Source organism: Portunus trituberculatus, chromosome 47, assembly GCF_017591435.1.
Source record: "Portunus trituberculatus isolate SZX2019 chromosome 47, ASM1759143v1, whole genome shotgun sequence".
NCBI classification, from domain to species: domain Eukaryota; kingdom Metazoa; phylum Arthropoda; class Malacostraca; order Decapoda; family Portunidae; genus Portunus; species Portunus trituberculatus.
This window is the reverse complement of record NC_059301.1, coordinates 1,748,762-1,753,761: the sequence shown is the minus strand read 5'-3', so window position 1 is coordinate 1,753,761 and position 5,000 is coordinate 1,748,762. Positions and strand designations below refer to the sequence as shown.

Genomic DNA, 5,000 nt, shown 5'->3' with positions numbered 1-5,000 from the left:
CATACATTAACATGACCTTGTATGAACAGTTACTGAGGGCTGCGTGGATTGTTCTGCATAAACTAACATTCAGGAGCTTCGCAGTAAAACGTAGGGACAATGTATTACGAAAAGACAAATGATTGGTCGCATTATACGTATTGTCATTATTATTATTGTTATTATTATTATCATTATTATTATTATTATTATTATTATTATTATTATTATTATTATTATTATTATTATTATTATTACTATTATCATCAGCATTTTCATTCATTTAATAATTGATGTGATTTATTTCATCGTTTATTTATTCTATTACATTCCTTTCATTTAACTTTTTACTACATGCTTCATAAAACATTCTACTTCCCCTTTTCACTACAGTATATGTATTCTTCTTATGGCACACCCTTTAATTTAGTGCTTGTCTAACTACCCACCAGTCGCTGTCCAGCCTAATTTAAAACCTTACCTTTTTATAGACAAACGTGCAACACATCTCGCCTCCTCAGAGTATCTTGGGCTTGTCACTGCACCGCATCCTCAGGCTTCTATATTCCATTTGCACTTCTAACACAATCCCTCTCATTCCACACACGTTCTGCATCCTTTTAACACATCTCTCCCCTCCTCCTCCTCCTCTTCCTCTTCTTCCTCCACTTAAACTCTCTCTCTCTCTCTCTCTCTCTCTCTCTCTCTCTCTCTCTCTCTCTCTCTCTCTCTCTTCTCTCTCTTTTTTCACCTCATCCTTTCTTCTTACATGATCTCGTTCCTCCGCCCAGTTTTGTCCCCTCTTCTCCTCTCTCCTTTGTTCTTTTTCCTTTCCATCTTCTCTCTTTTCACATCATCTCATGTCTTCCTACTCCATTCCTTCCTTTTTCCCTTTTTCCTTCATTCTTTTCTCTCTCTCTCCTGTCTCTAATTATATCCTCTCGTCTCTCATTTCTTGCATTTATTCCTTCATTATTCTTCAATTCTATCTCCTTTTTTTTTTCTTTACGTTTATAACCCTCTTTTTTTCTGTCTTTCCTTTTCTGTCTTTTCTCGCATTTCACCCGCTTGATTCTTCATTCAATCCTTTCCACCCTCTCTATCTATTTTTCTCTTCTTCTCCTATCTCCCGCTTTACACTCAGTTTTCTTCTTCTCCCATTCCTTCTTTCTGCTCTTTCACTTAAACATTATCTCTTACACCTCTCCGTCTCTTCACAAAATTCTCTTCTTCCTTTTTATTCTTTCCCTTCATCTTTTTCTATTTACTAAGTTCTCTCTCCTATTTCCTCTCTTTAATTCTCGCTTTTCTCGCCTTTTCCCCCCATCTTTTCTCATACACTCGTTTATTCTTCAGTTCTTTCTCTCTCTCTCTCTCTCTCTCTCTCTCTCTCTCTCTCTCTCTCTCTCTAATTTCCCTCCTTGTATTCCCTTTTCTCACAGACCCTTGTATCATCTTCATTTCTCCTCTTTTCCTACACTTTTCCCTCTTTTTACCCACCTCTCTCTTCCCTCCTTTCTGTTCTTCTCCTCCACGTTTTCTTCCCCCTATTCTCATCTCCCTTCCTTTCCTTTCTCTCTCTTGTTTGCTCCCATCTTCGTCTCTTCACCTAGTTCTTCCCTCTCTTCCTTCTCCCGTACGAGTGGTCAGCGGGATCGAGTGAGAACCCTTATCTTTATCGCCTCTCCGAAATGAACTTCAAAGGTCCGAGACTTGGGACACGAAATATGCACCCAGAGATAAGATTAGGGAGGCGAAGCGAAAGAAGAGATAGAGCAAAGGAGAAGGAGAAAGAGAGGAGAGAGAGGGAGAGGAGAGAGGCAGAGAGATAGAGACGCAGAGAGAGAAAAAAGCCACTTAAGAGTGTTACCGTAAAGTGGAAGGATTTACTTAACGATGACTTACAAAAATTAATAAAATGTGAAAGGTAGATTGCAGGTGTGGTTAGTGAGATTGAGTGAAGGGATAACAGAGAGAGAGAGAGAGAGAGAGAGAGAGAGAGAGAGAGAGAGAGAGAGAGAGAGAGAGAGAGAGAGAGAGAGGGAGGGAGGGAGATGGGCAGACATACAGACAAATAGAAAGACAGATAAAAAGACAAACAGATACAGAGATAAACAGACTGGCGGAAAGGCATATATACACAGCTACTAATGTAATGTGTGATTTGTATAAATTGATGGTTAAGTAAAGATGTTCTTTTACACATATGAGATAAAAACAAAATCCAGTTTAAGTCAGGTAACAGTCTTTATTTTCCTTCTTAGAAAATGTCCACGTTAATTCCGTTAACATAACTGCATTCCTGGGAAGAGAAAATACGTTCTTCGCCTTTAATAAGTGAAAGAATAGAAGTTGCTTGTTACGAATCATAATGACTGATAGAAAACTGTCGATTACGCTTCCTAAACTCGGAAACGAAGAAATTTTCAAGATGTGAATGAAAAGTGGAATGATAAAACCTACATCTTTATAACATACTTCTGTGGACAGAGATAATTTAATGAGATTTTTAGAATAATGATTGAAACAATACCTTTACGCTCTCACACTGCTTGAATTATTTCAAAGTTAAGGAACTAATCGAATCTTGAGTTGCACGGTCGGGGTCAGAAGTCAAGTCACCACCTTTATTCACTGTGTCTTTTGGTCCTCTCAATATTAGATCCTTTAAGTTTCTAACAGACTCTTGATAAAACCAGACAGTTAAAAAAGTTCTTAGCAGATGATAGGACTTGAATTGAATGAAAATATTTAAAACGTATGAAGAGAAAAATACGCTGCTTCACTTTGGCAAGCAATTATACTAAACGTAATTCAATATCATGCACATGACTAACAGTAAAAACAGACACACACTCATAAATCCTGCAACCTGCAAATCGAGTTAAAAGACAATGACAGTGGACTTTTCGTACACAATAAACTGTTATAGAAAAACAGTGACGTATGAATAACGTTAACAAAAGAGAGTAGTGATTCATTTTGCAAGGGGGAAATAGAAGGGGATTGAGAGCACCAGTGGTAAAACGTGCGGAAGGATAGATGGGAAAAAAGTGAAGTGAGGGTGCGTGTACAGGTAACGGATTAAGTGAGGCAAGGTTGGTAAGGCAAAGCTGAGGCGTTCAAATTGTACCGGAAACGCTGGTGAAACAGGAAACGCCAAATAGGAAATGTTAGTAAGCGAAAGTGATTGACAAAGGATAAGGAGGTGAAGGTCGGAAAGGAAAAGTGAATGAGGTAACATGAGTGGTGAATTGTGGGAAACATGAGTAAGTAAAAGTGACTGATGATTATAAGGATGTGAACGAAAACTAGGGAAACAACAACAACAAAAACAACAACAAATGAGCCGAGGTTAATTAATGTCTAACAAAACGTGTATGAATGAATAAAGAAAGAGGTAGAAAAGGTGAAATGAAGTAAAGTTCATGAGAAAGTAGTGTTTGATTAATGAGAGTGGAATAAAAAATAATCATTGTCATCATCAGTGTAACATTTCACTATCATTAGCATTATTATTATTCCAGCTTTTGTTACTATCATTAGCACTATTACCACTATCAATGTAGCTACTGTTACCATCATTACCATTGTCATTATTGTTCTTGGTACTATTAATGTTATCATCACCATTGTCATCGTCACTGTACTTACTTTAACAGTCACTATCATTGTCATCACTACTGTTCCATTGCTGTGGCTACCGTCATCGTCATCATCTTCCTTGTCATCATCATCATCATCATCAATCATCGTTACATCACTATTAACCCTTTCAGTACTCGGACGCATGTTTACCACTAATTTTGGGTATGATTAGACAATTTTATTTACATCAGGAGGGGTTTATGGAGGCCAGAAGATTAATGGCTAGAGTCTTCACTATTTTATTCCCCACATAAGTTTCTGAAGAGGCACGAAATCTCCAAATAGTAAGCAGAATGAGTATAGAAACGCGTCATAGCACTGAAGGAGTTAAGGTTATTATCGCCATCTCTTAAGAACCCGGACAATCTTCTCTGTAGTCTTTGGAAATCGTCGAGGTGAGAGAGCAAAGCGTTACAAAATACGGGGGTCTGTGTCATCACCATGGTGGTATCTTGGAGACGCCCCAGAGCACAGTCTCGCTTCACTCCCTCCCACGATACAGCGGCAGTCAGACACAGCACGTAAAATAAAGATAACACTGCAACTATCACTACCGCCACCAACTCCTCCTCCTCCTCCTCCTCCTCCTCCTCTTCCTCTGTGCCATTACCACCAAGTGTTGCTCTTCTTCCTCATGTGCCCTTTCTCTTACTTGTTTCACTCTCCCTCGGTTCATATTCTCTCTCTCTCTCTCTCTCTCTCTCTCTCTCTCTCTGATCTTTTTATTATTTTTCTCCTTTCTTCTTTAACGCTTTCTCTCCTTCCTCCTCCGTCGTCTTGCTTCTTCTACCCTCTTTATAAGACCCCACTAGACTACCGCCACCACTACCACCACCACCGTCTTTTCCTCCTCCTCCTTCTCCTTACAAATCGACTTCAAGGGGCGAGGGAGCAGTGTTGAAAGAGTCTGGCTTGCCAATTAAGTGTTTTGAGTTTTGTATTGCATATCAGGGATTACTGGAGTGGTGATTATGCCTTTTCCCTCCATTTTTCTTCTTTCTCTTTTTCCTCCTCCTCCTCCTTTTCTTCTTCACTTTCTCTTCTTCCCTCCGTGTTCCAGCCACCTCAATTTTCTCACCGGGTATTTTTCTTCGCTCTTCCTCATTTTGCTGTCGTTACAGATCCCGTTCTCCATTTTCTTCAGCATTTTTATCGTAACTTAAGCCAAATTGCCCTTACTCGTCGTTTTAAAGGTTTGGGGGAATTTCCATGTCTTGCGGGCATTAAAGAAGATTAATTTTATTCCCTTTTTTTCGTTTCACTTACTGGGGAAACAAGACGACATTGGTTTTGTAATTGTGAAAGGAAAGTGATCGGGTTTACGCATCATTTCAGCTCCTTCATTATGATAGAAAACATGGCATCTCTAATAT

The 5,000-nt window shown here is 39.0% G+C and overlaps 1 protein-coding gene across 1 annotated transcript in view; it reads left to right on the top strand.

Moving 5' to 3' along the window:
* LOC123520855 (CLIP domain-containing serine protease 2-like) overlaps window positions 1–5,000 on the top strand; it is a 53,270-nt gene that overhangs the window by 18,670 nt on the left and 29,600 nt on the right. The window lies entirely within an intron of this gene.